The sequence below is a fragment of the Phalacrocorax carbo genome, chromosome 18 (genome assembly GCF_963921805.1).
Source record: "Phalacrocorax carbo chromosome 18, bPhaCar2.1, whole genome shotgun sequence".
NCBI classification, from domain to species: domain Eukaryota; kingdom Metazoa; phylum Chordata; class Aves; order Suliformes; family Phalacrocoracidae; genus Phalacrocorax; species Phalacrocorax carbo.
In genome coordinates, this window is record NC_087530.1 from 10,918,437 (window position 1) to 10,935,187 (window position 16,751).

Genomic DNA, 16,751 nt, shown 5'->3' on the forward strand with positions numbered 1-16,751 from the left:
GAAAAAAAGCCATCGAAATCCATAGTGAGGTTTTGAGGAGCCCATGGATTTTGTTTGCCTTACACCTTGCACCAAAAGCAGGCGTGCAAGTTCAGGGCTTCAGCACAAGCACGAAGCCATCGCCTGCTCTGCTCTATCCATCCTCTTCTCTCCTGCTGAGCAACATAGGAGCGTGTCCTGCCATTCCATTATCACAGGCTGGAAACATCAACAAGTCATATTTTCTCCGGCCCAACCAGCTACTTCACCACCATGTCCAGGCATATTTGCAAAGCAGCAATAGTTAAAGCAGCCGAAGAGCCTGCCACAGATCTGCCTCAGCTACGAGGACATGATTGTTCTCTCCACACTCTGGAGAAGTTTCACTACTAAACAGTTAAAACTCACAAGGCTAAATCAAGATGACTAAAACTGATAGAGAAGGAATACTTGAGGTGACAGTATAAAGCAAGGCTGTCACCCACTGGGGTTTTTTTAAATGTAAATTTTAAGTTTTAATATACAGAAAATTATATTTTCCTTGCCTTTCTATCAGTCGCTGAGAGATGCAGAGGCAACTCATTTAAGACAAACTCGAAAATTCTCAGACAAAAAGCAACAAAACCAACTACACAGACAGAAGTTGCATTGTCCACAGCATCAAAAGATTACTGTAGTTCAAACCAAAGATGGCTTTAAAACAGTTGACGCATTGCCCTTCCTTGCAGCATGAAATTACCAAGCTTGCATTAAAAACACAGAAATAAAACAAAGATATTAACAAACATCATGTCAATGAACTACCACAGTCAACATCCCCTTTCAGAGATAAAATAACGATGGATAACCACGCCGCAGCCCCAGCCTTCCTGCACATGCAGAAGGGCAGCATTCCCCGCTGCAGCTCAACACTAGAAATGTTTTTACTGCTGAGGTTAAATATATACTGAGAGCAGAAGCTACCAGAGGCTTTTCACATCTCACAATCATCCTCAAAAGCACTAAACACTGTTTAAAAAAAAAAAAAAAAAAGCAAAGCTGATCAGAGTATTGCAGATGCTTCAACAACCAACTTGAGCAAAGCGATCAATCGGCATCATACCAGCACCTCTGCACAGCACCGCGTTCGCAGGGAATGCTCTGCATGCTCTGCGCTGGTTAATAAGACCTTAAATTTATGCCACCCGAAAGGACAAAGAAGTTTCCAGACCACCACAGCGTTGCCCAGCCTGGCACGGCCACCCAGGGCCCGGGCAGGGTCTGCTGGTTGTCGGGGCGGTGCCTTCTGCCCTGGGACCCCCAGAACCCCCATCTCCCCGATTTAGCAGAGGCTGTGTGCTGCACATGCACAGGCTCTTTTCTAACCAGCTCGTCAGAGGCCCATCTCCAGGCTGGCCAAGGAAGCGGTTTTTTCTAATCATGTAGGATAAGAACAAGTCTGTGCCTCATGAAACTTTCTTCAACCCGAACACTCTCCAACGATTTCCCCACCAAGCCGGTATGGGACAGCATCGCGCTCCCCTTTCAAAACACCTTCTACCAGCTACAAAACTACAATACACCAAGGCTCTCTGGCCTCTGTTCCCTGATTCAGGGCTCAAATATCCCTTTCAGAAATCTCACATTTTCAGAAGGAAGGCAGCAGCACAACCTCCCTTCACAAAGGACACCGGGCTCCTCAGGGCTTTTGCTTAATTACACCATTACGTACAGCATTTTCACAGCTCCCTCGCAGAGGAGGCACAAGTGGGAGGCAAGGGGAGATTTTTCTTTCTATATGAAGAACACTGTTTAGCTCTGCAAAATGCAGGGAGGGTTCCTTATTTCCATCAGGCTACTCTCCTCCCAGACCCTCCAGTCGCTCAAACCTGAAGCTCCCTTTCAGCCTTCTCGGAAGCGATCCCAAAAGCACAACGAGCTGAAGGGACTTTGGATACAAGGTGAGTATTTCTGCTGGCATCCCGATTCGCTTCTGCACTGCTATCAACTGCTCCCAAGCTCTGCCACAAGCTGTAAAAATGCCTCCTTCCCTCCGCAGCCATTATGCCCAGCATAATGTTCCCAACAAGAACACCCATTCCCAGGACACACTGAGTGTCCTCAGCATCCTCTGAGGGAGCACAAATGTCCACCTCCAGGCTCAGGTAGCAGCCTTGAAGAAGCAGGCAGTCACTAATGCACAATTCCGGAATCACAGCTTTCTCTACCTTTCAAAACCTGTTTTTTTTCCCCCCAAAGTGTCCAAGCCCTCCCTCCCTCTCTTTTCCCAGCAAAGTTGAAAACTGCTTTACTTAATAGGAAACATGAAATGTTCCCTGGGATGCTGCACTGAGTACACAAGACACACTAAGAAGAAGAAAAAAAAAGAAAAAAGAAAGAACAAAAAAAAATATGCTGTTGCAACAGATGTTGAGATGTAAGCTCTCTGGGAGATGTTGCTATGTTTTGATAAGAGTATGCGTTGAGTATTTCATTTACAGGGCAATCCTAGAACTTTATTTAGAAGCATATTGGCCAGACAGCTGTAATTTAGAACATACTGTATTCCTAACAGTTCCCAATTATAAACTCCTTCAGCTTTAACTTCTAGTAACCACGGCTCCTTCTTTTTTGGAAGTCTAAAAACACCATTTCTCCCCTTCATTCAGCTATTACATATCAAGAGCTTCTACCGTACAAACGCAGCCTTGCTCGAGAAGGGTCCTAAATACAGCATCCCTTGCAGATCCCATCTCAGCAACAGTAAGCAAGCTCATTGCTTTAACCACACTCACCGTTTGCTCCACAGAGAAATGTTTTATTGTTTTATTTGGGGGACAGTAGATGGGGTGGGAATCAGACCTGTATCAGCGCAAAGCCATCCTGCCCATTAGTAGTCTTCTGCCAGCAAAGCCGGCTGTAAAAATGGCTGCTCACATTCAGTCTCGCTTCTGCTGCAACCTTGACTGTAACGCTGGAGCTCGGGTGTAGATCCTGCCGATGAGCCTCACGTGTTCAACGTGTCCCTGTTCTTTGACCTCACACCTATTTTTTTGAAGGATTAGGGCATTCACGTGAAAATAAGCAAGTTCTTCACTGGAGAAGAATCAGTGCTTCATGATGCTTTATCTCTCTCCCCAAATCATGAACTCGCCTATGAAATATTGTAGTTGATGGCCCTACAAGCAATTCCGCTGACATAAATTTCTGCAAGGAACAGAAGGAGCAGATGAACTCTTTAAAAACAAAGCTCCAGCCTTCATGCAAATATCACTAGTTAAGACGAGCAGAGAAATAAAGCAAGCATGATGTGTATACAGAATTGGCTCTAAAGAGGCTGCTTTTCAGCAACTGCCATAAGGTGGCAGTGGGTCTTTAAGGCTACCTTACACCTTTCACACAAGCACAATAGGAAATTATCACACGGGTGGTTTTCCAGCATCTGAAACTGTTTAAGCCAAATCTCCTCATCAAGGGAGCCAGACCATACATGAAAACTTGGGGCTGAGATCACCTCAATGCCAGAGTTGCACAAGGAGAAAATGCCACCAGGACCAATTCTGAAAAGCCATAAACGCAGCCCCCATCTGAGCCAAAGAAAATCAAAACCTTTTCCTTTCAGTGTACAATTACAATGCCGTTTATTTTACATAAACGCTTTTCTTTGTGCATTCATCCAACCATAAACAAGCCACCGTCCATTAAAGAGTAAGAGAAGTTCTGCATGGCCAGCAACCTGGGGCTCCAGCAGACTTTTATGCAGGGACCATAAAAGCAACACCAGTAAGCAAGCTTGTCACCAACTTAGTGCAGGGCTGACATATCAAACAGGCTCAGAAAACGCCATGGAAGCACTGGGTACGCAAGAGATGCCTATTTATCCCCCGGTTCTGCAAGTTACTTTAGGTCATAAAGTGACTCATCACGCAGATTGACCCAACTGTGTGAGACCATCACCTGCGACGGAGCAATAAAGTAAAAATCTGGTTTGCTCTTCACCAGTCGCCCCCTGAACTGCATTATGAAAAGCAGCCAGAGTTGCCCTGAAGAAAGAGTCGGTCTATCTTACTGCACGCAGCCTAAGATAGACCGCGATCACCGAGACTTCTGTTAATACAGTTAAACACAACAACTTTGTAATACCAACGTATTCACAATGCCCTAAGTAGAGCAAACCTCTTGCCTTACCTTTACTTACAGCCAGGCTGAAACAAGTGTGGACACCCAATAGCACACCTCCCGCGGGAGCCAGGCTCTGCGAGGGCTGAGGCTCGCGGCCGACGTCTCCCCCCCTGCTCCACACAAAGTCAGATCTTCCCTACACCTCACACTAATACAAACATTGAGAGCCAATGTAAATGTTTTATTGGCACTTTACCACGCAGCTTGCTTGTACAACAACTGGAGTCAATCGGTTCATGCAGCACATACCTGCTGGTGCTTACACATTCCTTGTAAAATGCTGGCAACTACAGACGAAATCCAAAAGTCCAACCTAGCACAACTCACAAATCCCCTTCCTTCCCCCAAACCCACTTCCAACACGTTAAACCCCTGCAAGAAGCACAGAAAATCCCTCAGCCAAAGGAATAAACATATCTATATTCCCTCCTCTCCTTGCCAGTTTGGAGGACCTGATGTGGCAAGGTTTATTTGCAATCCTTGGAATGCAAAATAAGCCTGAAAAAGGGAGTTTGAGTTTTACATCCTTTGGCCCTCCCACAGTCACAGACAGATCTAGATTTAAACTGCAGAGCAGGTCTGCGCCCTGCAAGGCTTCCCATTAATAATAATTAGCGACCAAGCCGCGCAGCCCACGACTGAGACGCGATCACATGCCTTCCAATATGAAGGCACAACCCAGCGAGTCCCCGCAGCCCTCGTTGCCAGCCCCTGCCTGCTGTCACTTTATGTCACCACCCTAACATTAGACAGGTCCGTTCTTTATATAGGTTCGCCAGTCAGTAAAGGTCAGTATTTTAAAACCCCTCCCCGCTGATCCGCAGGAAGCAGTTTGAAGCCATCTCATGTCAGTGGTTAACTATGCTGCTTTTGAATCAATTCCAACAGTTTTTACTTCATCCGGTCTCCTCGCCCCCCCGGCCCGGGGGCATGGGAAGGAGTCAGCCAGATTTGCCCTACCTCCGTCCCGTCTGCGGGGAGCTGCTGGGTCCTTCCAGATCCTGACTCCAGGCCTATCACTCCTCCAGCCACAAATCCATCTCACTCTATGGGTGCAGCCTCCACCCCGGAGCATGCTCAGTACCGGCTGATCTTCAGCCATTTCAGAGCTTTAATGAAATGTAAGCATAAGGAAGTGTCATTAGCAAAAAAAAAAAAAAAAAAAAAAAAAAGGTAAAAAAAAAAAAGAAGGTGCAGGATTCATCCTGATCCGGCCAACCTTCCTGTTTCCATCCTCTGTCAAGGAGGTGAGGCTCTCGCTGCAGGGATCGCAGGCGTTTTTAGGCAGCAAGCATCTCGTTTTAGAACAAAAGCAAGGAAAATCCTGTCTCAGGCAAGCCTTGTGCAAAAAGGAGCATTTCCTAGTGACACTCAAACCAGCAGATTTTTCACTCTGGGCCTTCCACAAATTACAATATTTTCATGAAATGCCATTAATATTATTTTTTCCACCCAACGGGCTTCAACTGAGGCTTTTAGCTTGCAATGCAAATAGTGCTTCCCATCCATCTTAAAGCTAAATCTACCCAGTCTACTCTTTATCATCTTGAAGAGTATTTTAACTCCATTTACAAGAAAGTCAAGAAGCAGGATGAAAGAGGGGGAAACAGAGACTACAGTACAACACACTTCATGCTATGTTTTCCTCAGGAACTGAATTTTAAGAGAGGTTTGTTTTTCACTAGTCAGTCCTGAAATGACTCCAACGTTACCTTGTCTCCTCAGTGCAGTAAAGATCATTTCAAAGAATAATTAATAGAGGAATTTTTTTTATCCTTTCCAAACAACAAAATATGCAAAGATGCAAAACGCTGAAGTCCACCGGGCATTTTCACTGCTGGAGGACGACAGCCCTGCACACTGCCAGCAATCTGCACATGGTACTTGGCTGCTCCTTAAAAACTTGTATTTCCCTATATATCCTTTGCATTTCCCCTACCGTTCCCTGCCAGCTCACAGAACTACTCCAGAAAGCAAAAGACAGCTGTTGCAGAAGTACAACTTTGCAGGCCAGGGCAAAAATTGGCTATTTAATCCCAACAAAGTTTTAATTTATACCCTATTCCTTGTGTTGGGCCCAAGCCAAAACAACACTCTGTATGTTCAAATCCGTTAATTGTGTGTGCACTCTGCCGAGCGATGCTTGTTTCCCATGCACGCGTGGCTAGTATTTCTGCCATGTATGTACAGTATCTGCTTCAGTGCTGAAGTTTTGATTCTTCAAAGGAAGATTAAAAAACAAAAATCAAGTTATTTATCAACACAGCATTTCAGAAAAAAATCAGGGTGACAGATGAATGCCAAACCCCAGCTTTTTTCCTGAACCAAACTCCAAGGTAATCACTAAGAGACTCCTGTACAATGCAATCAGCCAAGTTAAAGTCAAGATTTTCATCAGTCCACAGTCCACATTCATGTCAGATGCACTACGCAAACAACTCATAATGTTGTCTCATCTCTTCCCTGATAAATTCAGCCCAGTCCTCAACATCAAGCTACAGCTTCTTAGCAAATGATTTGGGATAGTATTCACATCTGACTTCTGAACGCCAGGCAGCCTTTCACACCGAGCGCTGGCGACTTGCATTTTACTAAAATATTTTTAGAGCGCAAAATATTTAGTAAAGTACCCAGGATAAACCATAATAATTTGGCACAGAGAACACTACTTAGCTCCCCTCAGACTTCTATTTCTGCTGGGCAATTTCATGGATGCCCTGGGACCGGCGCCCGCGGTAGCCATTTCGCCCCAGGCTGCCCCTTCTCCAGGGACGTTCATTAGGGACCTCCATTTTCAGCACAGGATGCAATTCTCTCTGCACCACATTAGGCAAACTCTACGATACCGCACAGTGCTTTCATTAAGTGCAGATTGGTAAACGCTGCCGACAAATTCTATTCTCATCCTCTCCCTTGCCTTTAAATTGGAGGTAGTTTAAAAATAATATTCAGACCATATAATCCCGAGGCATGTCTGCTGAATCTAGCAGTGTTTGCATCTAGCACAGCTCAAGCATGTCAAGTTTGTTTCCTTGGAAACAAAGACCAATTTGCAAGCATTGCTTTCTTTCTTATTTTTCTTTTTTTTCTTTTTTTATGTAACGAAGACATACATACCTGCAGCTCTTGTTGATACAAAGGAATTAAAGCAGATCTACTTATCAACAACATAAGAGAATTATTAATATATTTCACTAATGAACAATTGGCTTGCTGCACTAAGGGAAAACCACAGTTCATCACTATTTAAAAATCCCCTTTTCCCTCAATAGATACACACTTGAGGCATGGCATTTATATTGTTTCCTTGGGGACAGGTAGGGAAAAGAAAAGCAAAGCCAGAGTCATTTGCTTACCCTAGGCTAGGTATGCTGGTTCTAGTGGGGGAACAATCTAAGAAGGAAATCCTGTATTGCTCATACCACATCACTCCAAAAGACACACTAATACTGCTCAAAATACACCTGCTTTCAAGACAGACTGAAGAGTCAACACAAGCTTAATAAAAAAGAATGCGATAACATCTTCTACGTATGTTTTGTCAGTTTTAAGCCCAACTTTTTCCCATCAAGGGCACGCATTAGGGCTTAAGCGGGAAGCCAGCAGTAACTCTTCTAGTGCCTGCTCACATCAAAGGTCCTCACGCCGAAGGCAGTAAATCCTTCGGCGATGACACACCTCTCTGTGCGGGCAAGAAAGCAGAGGGAGGGCAAAAGGTGTCAGAGCCGAGTCATCCGTAGCCTCATCTGCAAAGGCAGTCAGTACCTCCACCCTCCAGAGCCTTCATCAGCAATTACAAGACTCATCACCTTTCAAAAATCTGTCAGATATGGCGTAAAATGGACACGCATGAGAACAGCAAATAAAATTATGGCTCCTTAAACATGCCCTACTGGAGGCTGACTCAGCACAGAGTTCACTTCCCAACACGCTTGAGCTGAGGCCAGGTTACAATTTCTACTTGAGAAGATTACCTTCATATCCAAGGGAGCAGAGCCCAAAACTTCTCTTGCTCCTGTTAGTACCACCACGTTAGAAAAAGCCTAAGGAGCTGTACCAACAGAAGCTGAGAGGTGCAAGAAAAGCCTCCACCCTTCACATAAAGGACAAAGCCTCGTGCTTTCCTGCCGCTGGAGAATCCTGGAGTCATTGCTAGAGCCATCAGTGTCCAGAACTAAAGCCGATGTGAACCCTAGATGCTCCATACTTGTGAAAGTCGGGCCCTGGACTCCAGCGCACCAGACGCTACAAACAGGTCCAGAGCTTGCAAACGCTGCGTTACTGACAGCAGCCTTGCTGTCCTCTTGAGCATGCTCACAGTAGGACCCATGCAGTCACCTGGAGGGTAAACTGTAAACAAAAAGCACCAAAAAAACCCTAAGCCCTGCAAACGTCCAGCAGAACTGCCAGAGGGTCTCACCCCAGAGCTTCAAAAATTAGACTCTCTTCAGTACACTGACTTTTCAAATGTGGCTGAAGAGCATTCAACAGGAGTAAAGCAAGTTTCCATTCCTGCTGTAATCAAGTAATCCTGGAAGCAAATCCCCCAGCCTCCACTCTGCAGCTGTGTTCACCGTTTACCAAGTATTGTAATTACTGTGTTTTATTCCAACCAATGCCATGGTCTTAAGGAGTTCTGGAGACTGTTCTAGCCACCATGAGTTCTGGGCGAAGAGCAGGGAGAACAACCTAGTTCTTCCTGATCAAAAGCAGAGCATATACTGGAAGAAGCATCTAAACACCACCACGTAAAAAAGAACCAGAGAGGTACATTGTGATTTGCTTCAATGTATTGCAAGAATAAAAATACTTAGAACCTTTTACAAAGCAGTTTATAAGAGAGGGGAATAGTAGGCAATATTAATGTCGCCATTTCACAGATGGGAGAAATCGAGGCTTAGAGAGTTAACTGCCAAAAATTTCTGGAGTGGCCTTTCACAAACATATGGAGCAGAGCAGCATGATACAGGAGACCTAGATGTGCAGTCATGCTCACTGCTGCGTTACTGAGTCACCTCGGGTGCCCAGGTTGGGGCCGCAAAGGATGTGTTGGGACAGCCCGTTTGGGGTGACTCGACTTTGAATCTCAGTTAAGTCTGAGCACTTTAAGCTCCCTTGAAAAAAAATAAATCTCATCCTCCATTACTTAAAAACAAAAAACCCGAAAACACATCAGTGTAAATAACAAACACATCAGTATTTTCTCTCTATATATAATATTCCCTGTAACTAACAAGTCTTTGGAGGGGGGGGCAACTATTTATCCAAAAGAGCAACCTTGCAATCACTAAGGAGCTTTTTATGCCCACTGCCAAGTCTGAAAGCAGGCGGATGCCATGCGGGTGAATCTGTGACACCAGGACACAGTCCAGACTCATACAAGAAGTCAGACACATCTCAGCTGGCCAGCAGGAGCAATAAATCCAGAGAAGTTACTTAGAAATTTTTTGTTGGGTAACTGGGCTGCAAGTCAAAGCCCCTGGGGCAAGGGCAATGAGCTCTGTTACGGTTTTTTAACGCAGATGGATTAAACACCTGGCAAATGCTTAGGTGCAAATTTTATATCGAAACACAAGCAAATGTGGAAATAGAGGGAGATTCACCACTTACTAACAAATGTAACTACTGCTTCCCTTCCCTTTCTCTCCCCCCTCCAGCCTGGCAGCTGCTGCAGTGTGCTGCTTGCAGGTATCAGAGGAACAAAGAGCCGATGGATGCCGTGAGCCCCACGCACTTCTGGAAATTTCTGCGCACAGCATTAAATTTGGGATGATAGTTATGGAATTTATTTTGATGCCCAAATAATTAAACTATCCTATTTGCTTGGGTTCCCACAGCTACAATGCTAAATACTTGCTGTATTGCGGAGGACAAACATGAGGACAGTACTTAGAGCCCAAGTCTAAGACTGACGAGCTCATTCTCATCCATTCCCACATGAAACCTCTGTAGAAAAAAAACCCAAATTTCAAATCAAGAGTCATGAGCTTATTTTGGGTGGCCAGCTTGGACAGAATTTTTCAAACCTGCTGAGAGCCTGCATCTCCTAGAGATGTAGAGACACTACAGCAAGATGCAAATGGTCAGTACACTTGAAAATTAAGTACTAGTTTCACATCTAAAATTAAACCACTATTTCAAAAAACTACTTCCCTCAAATTCTCTCACCTTCTCCCCCTCCAGTATAATACCCACTTACTTACCTCAGAAGGAGGCATAGAGCTTGATTTTGGTAACATTTTAAACTGAAGGACTCAAACTACAGCGAAACACTAGGAAAAAAAAAAAAACAACCCACAAAATGCTGCAATACTGTAACCAGCTCTCAGAGACGTGAACCAGAGAAGGGGGAACGATGAACACGAGCACAGCAGCCCCTCTCCTCGTTTGCCTGCTCTTGGCTACCGTGACCACAATCTGGTTTGGAGGCAAAGCAAGGGAAGGCAGGAGTCTACGGGGGAGAAGTTCTGTGCACTGAGAAAAGTCCCTTTGCACTATTTTTATTATACAAGGAACAAGAAAGACCTTCACCCTTCCAGTGCTCTGTACAGAGCCCAGACCCCCCTCTTGGTGCTGATCTCCTGAATTCAAGTGTGCATCAAAAGCATCATGGACCTTTGGAAGCTTCTCTTCTGCTCTCATGCAGCCGTACACCAGAGGAAAGGCAAGCAGAAGTGGTTGGTTCTGGTTCTGGTTCAGTAACACTACCAAAAATAAAATAAAAGTGCACAGGCAATAGGACAGAAATCCAAATGCCGGCCTTCAGCAGCCGCTTGATCACATTCCGGCTTCAATTAAACAAACTCAGGGACTGCTGAAGTCAGCTTCCTTTCCTCAAGCAGTTTTTTAAGACATTTGCTTGGTAGCTGAGAGCTCTGGAGTTTCACATGAAACTTATTAGTGGCTGGATCATCCCTGTCACTGACTTCAAAACCCAGAACCAGAGCATTGTACCAAGACAGCTCGTTCCTGTGTGCCTTTGATTAATGACTCCCACTGCACTTGGGGAACTGAATTTCAGCGTTGTTTTCAGGCACAAGCCAAGAAAAAACAGCCAGCTGGGCAGAATACGGCCCTCCAAGAAAGATTTCCAGGATTCCCTGCTAGTCAGCAGCTGACAATATACAGCCAGACACCATCAGCGGAGGGAGGGTGTTGCACAGCGTTACCATGGCACATTCGTTACGCCTCGCACACTCTGCAGGATGATCCTTCCCGAGGCGGGTGAGAGTCAAGCAAAGAGCTGCTGCATCACCTGGCAAACATCACTTAGCTTTTTTATTGCCTCCTCAGTACGTTAAGCTCTCGTGACGCTGCAACGTCAACGTGGGAGCTGCGGCTCTGGTCTGACAAAGCACCTGGACGCTGCAGGTACGGGCTTGCTCCCGATGCCCACCCTCCAAACAGCCCCCACTGAAATGCATGGGGCTGCTTCAGAATAAACATGCCCTCATTTAGGCTTAGTGATATTCTGGTTCTAAGCAAAAACCCAGAGAGAAAGTAAAATCCTTTGCAGTCTTTTGCATGGATATACCCTGCACCACTCTTCTGCCCGCAATATAATTACAGCCCAAACAGTACAGACTTAAGAAAGGTCCTGAGCCTGCAAGAGAGGGACCTTCCCAGCCAGTCCGGACCATCATCACTCTACAGCCTGCCTTGGAGGCAGCTGTCCTGTCTCCTCCTTGCCAGATCAGGTGTAAGGTATCAGCAGACACCTGTTATCAACAAAAATGGTTCTAAGCCCTGGCTGTGGGCAGACAATATTCTCACCCCAGCAGGAGGATGGCTCAGTGGCTGTCTCTCCCCCTTTAAGAAAGGGGGAGGGAAAGGCCCACGCAGATCATGATAATAATATTAGCCCAGATGGTTATAATGGGAACATCCCTTGGGTACCACCATCATCAGAGTAATATTTTTGATATTCCCCTTTCCTGACATGCCTCAGATGTTGGTGTGAAAACCTGCAAGGGTGGATATTTACAGGTCAATATGCCGCAACATGCCTTGAGCACCAATATTTTATTTTTCCTAAGTCCTTCTTTAGAAGGAACAGAGTAAAGGATCAGTTGTAAAGCAACCCAAAACGTCTGTCATTTCAAACTGCATTTAATACTACTCTTGCTCTCCATACTGAAAAAAAGCATTGCAGAAGTGCCTGTAAAACCCTGCATATCCCACTACTAATCTAAATATGCCCCATTCCCAAGGAGATTGAATGGATGTCGTAAATCAAAGCTTGACTTTAAACTATAAAACTCAAGATGCTGCGTCCACTGCAATGCACAAGAGAACAAAAAAAGAGAAACGTAGTTCATAAGTAACACAAGTACATACAAATTCTCCTGCAACAGCATAGCTCGTACACACCAGGCTAAATATACACCAGTCTCATGTGTTATACAGCAAAACTAACTCTGCGGGGAGGGATGCTAGCGAATGGACCTGCTGTTCAGAGCTAAGTGATGGAAGGACACCAAGGTGTATGTAAAGCAACCAAGTCCAGTAATTTGAGGATTCTTATCCATTTATTTTTTACCAGGTTCTTATACCATATTTTTAATCCCTTAACACCACCTTGCACTCATCACTTCACCTTCAGGAGTCCCTCAGTCTGCTTGGGAAGAAGGAAGGTTGCTGCCATCGTTTTGTTTTAAAGAGCCGTGTCCCAGTGGATCCAGCTATGCTGATTTGCACAGCTGCACTACAAGAAGCTCCTTACAAGAATTAAGGTCAACTCAGCCTGTATCTCATCATAAGAATTCACCAAATATTTTGTCAGGTACATATAACACACTTCTAGAGGTGAAAGCCAAACTTCTCGGTAAGAAGCAAACTCCACAAAGCTCACGCCTTTCAGACTTGCAATGTCTATCAATGACACAATTAATTCCTTTCTCTCCATGTAATTGATAATTAAACAGAGGATCGATGTTCACCGCAAAAGCCAATGCACATCTATGTTAAAAGGGCTACTTGGAGATGGGTTACCTGAAGGTTAAAATTGTATTACCTTGCCTTTGCTAGTAAACATACATAGGACAAAATTGCAAATTAACTTTAGCTACAGAGGTAAAAAAAATCCTATGCTTTGTCTTCACTGGGCTGCAGTGCTGAAACACTCACCTGTCCTGGTGCAAACGTGGCACCTTAGGCATTGTGAACAGTGCAAGACCATGGCACAACCATAAGACAGATGTGGGAAACGTGACTTACACAGTTCATTTGTTAGCCAGGTACAGTTGTGCTCGACTTCCTCTCCCCTCATCCATTCACGGGTTTTGTGGAAGGCATTCAAAAGCAGGTTTCTCAGCCTGGTGGAGCACTGCCTTCTCCCACCTCTCCTAAATGATGGGAACTGGAGACCCTCTGAGATGCTCCCCATGGAGAATGGAAGCGTCAGTCCTTCCCATTCATCACTCCATCCATATTCAGAGCTCGGGAGACTTTTTCATATCACTTTTTAGCCACTGGCATATAGGAAAATGAAAGCAAATATTCTGCAGCCTGCTGCAGAGACAACAATCAGCCCTCCCCTCCCAATCCTTGATTTTGTTTGCCATCTCACCTGTTTCCCATCTTCCTGCCTACATATCCAAGTGCCTTACCTTTAACCTTGCTTTGGGATCAGAGTTTCTTCTGTTTGCAGTTGTTCACACGCCCAATCCCTCATGTTTCATTGTCCATGCCATTTTTTTCTCTTCTGTTTTGAACTCTTTTCCCCTATTTTTAATTCCTGTATTTTCTTTCTCCTCTGTTTCTAATTTATTCTCTCCATCCCACTTCTGCCTTTCTAATCCTTTCTTACTATCCTCTTGGGGCAGGTTTTGAAACAAAGATCCTGCTGCTGCTCACCTCGAGGCGCAGGCAGCAACGAGGCTTAACTGCTTTATTCTGCAGACTCTGAAAGTAAGCGAACCCACATGGAAACAACCAAAACCCAAAAACCCTGCCAAGATCTCACACCCCACCAAATTCACTTCATAGATATATATACACTCCGCTGACCCACAGATAGGAAGGTACTGCTGCCGCAGGAGTCGTCTCTGGTATCCTAATATAACCTAAGGATAAACCGAAATACTCTTCCCCATTAACACCTGACCAATGAAAAGCGATAATGCGTGTAACTCTGACCACATATGTGCACACATCCACGTATCTGAAAATACAAGGAAGAGTTTTCTTGCTTCTCTGCCCTTTATTTGAGATTTTTCTACAAGCTTGGCCTACCTTGTCCTGCCCAGCTAATGATGCTGCTCTATTAAATTCATATTGGATCCTGCCTGAAAATTCACATTTTAAACAGCTGCCCATATCCCACTTGTAAGGTGAACTTAAGCAAGTATCAGTGCAGCAAAAATACGAACCCACAGCAACAACGAAGAGAAACATGCCTTTGCAAATAAAACTGGTGGGGGAAACAAGTTGTGGAACTGAAGGCTCCCCTTGCACACCACAGCCCACTGGGAGCCCCCGCTGCCCGTCCTGCCGCACCGCTGCAGCGCTGCAAGCCCGAGGTTTAGAGTATCAGATACCCCTTCTCACACAACACTCATAATTGCAGGTAACCCAGGCTCTACTGCTTAATCAAACCTCCCAAAGTTCATGCTTACTCTGAAGAAGTGAGGTGAGGAAGGTCTGCACAAGGCAGCTGGCACTGTCACCCTGGGGAAGGGCATCCTGGCCAGCCCTGCACAGCTGCCTTGAGCCTCTCCCGTGTATCGTAGCCTTGACTCTGCAAGCTTCAAGGCACTTTGGTCCAAGTTAGCAACACATTTTAAGCATAAAAAAATCTGCTTAAATAAATTAAGCACCCGCTTGAAGTTAATTTGTGCTACAGGGCCCCTACAAAGCCAAGAGAGGGACAACGGCATGAGTAATCAAACAAGCAAGCAATGGTCGAGCATCAGACCTCCTCCCAAGGACCTCGTTGGGGCTCGGATCCTCCACGTGGTACATTTCACAGCCACAAAATCCAGCCAAAAGAAAGGCTGACGCTGATTTCTCTTCTGACTCTGGGCCTCTGCCTCCCCTCCCCAGCACGCCCATTTTATTTTGCAGAGGACATTTACAGCCATGACCTCCATTCCATTATGCCTTATATTTTCACTTGCTTTCTTCCACCATGAATCATTAACAGTCCCCATTTATCATCATATAGTTATTCTTTAAATTAAAATAATACAGGAAATTGCACTGAAGCTTCAGGGTTTGAGTGTGTGGGGGGGGGGTAGTTATTTATTTATTTTTAAAAATTAACTATCCCACAGGAAGGTATGCACTTTACACTCAAGAGGAAAAGACAAAAAAGAAGTAAAGCATGGTTGAGTTTTGAGCCTACCAACCTTCAAAACTGCCCTTTTTGTCTGACAACAAAGAGGCGTGAATGCTTTCAAGTCACACACAGGTACTGGCAACACAATCCTGCTTTGTACCACTTCCCAGCTAGGTGCTCATTTCAATACAACACAAGCTGCCGTGCAATTAAAAAGGCCCCAAAACAAAAGGCTGTAGAAAAAACTGCTAATATACCCGACTACCCTCATTTTTAACCTTAAACAATGAACAAGTCACCAATATAGGACTACTTTCGCAATGTGTCAAATTTAAAAACAAACAGTCCCCCACACCCCATTAAAAACCCGCCCAGCAGTGATATTTTCTACATACTATATATTATGAATGTGTCCCAAGGCACTGCAGGCTGCGAGCAGCGTTTCATGGCTCCCTTTGCCATCCACTCCGACATTCACAACAGCGAAGCCCTTCCTCGACACAGCTGCATTTAAAGCAGAAAAAAAGGAGGCCTGCCTTACCACGAGGCAATTAACAACTGGGGAATTTAAAATAATAAATAAGTAAATAGTTGGCAAGACGAAGTGCCTTTGCAATCCGTGGCCGTACCTGCTGGGAAGGGAGAGGCGCCGAGGGAGCTCTCCCAGCAGCGGCACCCTCGGCGCGGCCCTTGGCGGAGCACAGCTGGCAAGCGCAGAGGCTCCATGCTGCCGGAGCCTCCGGCAGCGGCTAAACTAGCCAGGAGACAACCCGCTGCTACGTGCCGCTGAGCCATTTAAAGTTTAGAAGCATTTTGTCCGAGGCAATCTTTAGGGAACGCCAACGGAGTGAAGAATCGGCAGTAAAAACCTCTTCAGGAAAGCCTGGTGTGATCATACCTCTGTTCGGCCGTGCTGGCTTTTTTAGATTCCCGTCAAGGATTTCAGAGGCCTACATGGGCGCGTCCACGCGCTCCGCACCACGGGAGGTGGCGAGGAGCATGCTCAAAGGGAGCAGCATCCTCCCGGCACGCCACGGCTCCATCCCATCGTGGCCCCGCGCTGGAAGGGGAAGCGAGGAGCCGGGATGCTGCGCTGCTCCCGGAGCCTGGCAGGGGGAAGGAGGCGAATCGAGGAGAGCGGGGACAGTTTGTAAGCTCTCTCGATCATTCCTCGGAATAAAAATGAAAAAAATTACTCATCGAGCGATTAAAATGTGCAAACATTTTGCTTGGTGTTCCGACTGCCACATTTAATATTTCAAAAAACATCCAGGCCAATATTGTTGCTTAATTTAACATAACTGGATCCCGAATGCATTTCTAACAGATTAAA

The 16,751-nt window shown here is 45.4% G+C and overlaps 1 protein-coding gene across 4 annotated transcripts in view; it reads right to left on the reverse strand.

Moving 5' to 3' along the window:
- Positions 1–16,751, reverse strand: part of LOC104052160 (histone-lysine N-methyltransferase EHMT1-like) — a 124,114-nt gene that overhangs the window by 74,783 nt on the left and 32,580 nt on the right. Inside the window, exon 1 of one of the 4 annotated variants that reach the window (XM_064469048.1) lies at positions 15,814–15,907. The exons of 2 other annotated variants lie outside the window; for them this stretch is intronic. The gene's annotated coding sequence lies outside the window, so the exon portion shown is untranslated. Of the gene's footprint in view, positions 1–5,100; positions 5,125–15,813; positions 15,908–16,751 lie in introns of those variants that run through there. One more of the 4 variants, XM_064469050.1, reaches the window with a different exon arrangement.